This window comes from Buceros rhinoceros, unplaced genomic scaffold (assembly GCF_000710305.1).
Source record: "Buceros rhinoceros silvestris isolate BGI_N320 unplaced genomic scaffold, ASM71030v1 scaffold22770, whole genome shotgun sequence".
NCBI classification, from domain to species: Eukaryota; Metazoa; Chordata; class Aves; order Bucerotiformes; family Bucerotidae; genus Buceros; species Buceros rhinoceros.
Window position 1 is genome coordinate 7,916 of NW_010391615.1, and position 275 is coordinate 8,190.

Sequence of the window (275 nt, forward strand, 5' to 3'; positions counted from 1 at the left end):
CTGGCGGGACAGGGGGTCTGCTGGAAGGACACGTCCAGAGAACAACCTGCCTAAAGATGATTTTATATTCTTGCTGCATCCTGTGACGCTTTTGGCCTTTGTGATGGCAAGTGATGGGAACCAGCCCGGCAGGACTGTTCCCCGCGTCAATACACACCCTGTTCTCTCCTCGCCGTGCTGGGGTGAGCAGCTGGGCACCGCCGCCGTCTCGTGAGGATTGCTGGAAGGACACGTCCAGAGAACAACCTGCCTAAAGATGATTTTATATTCTTGCT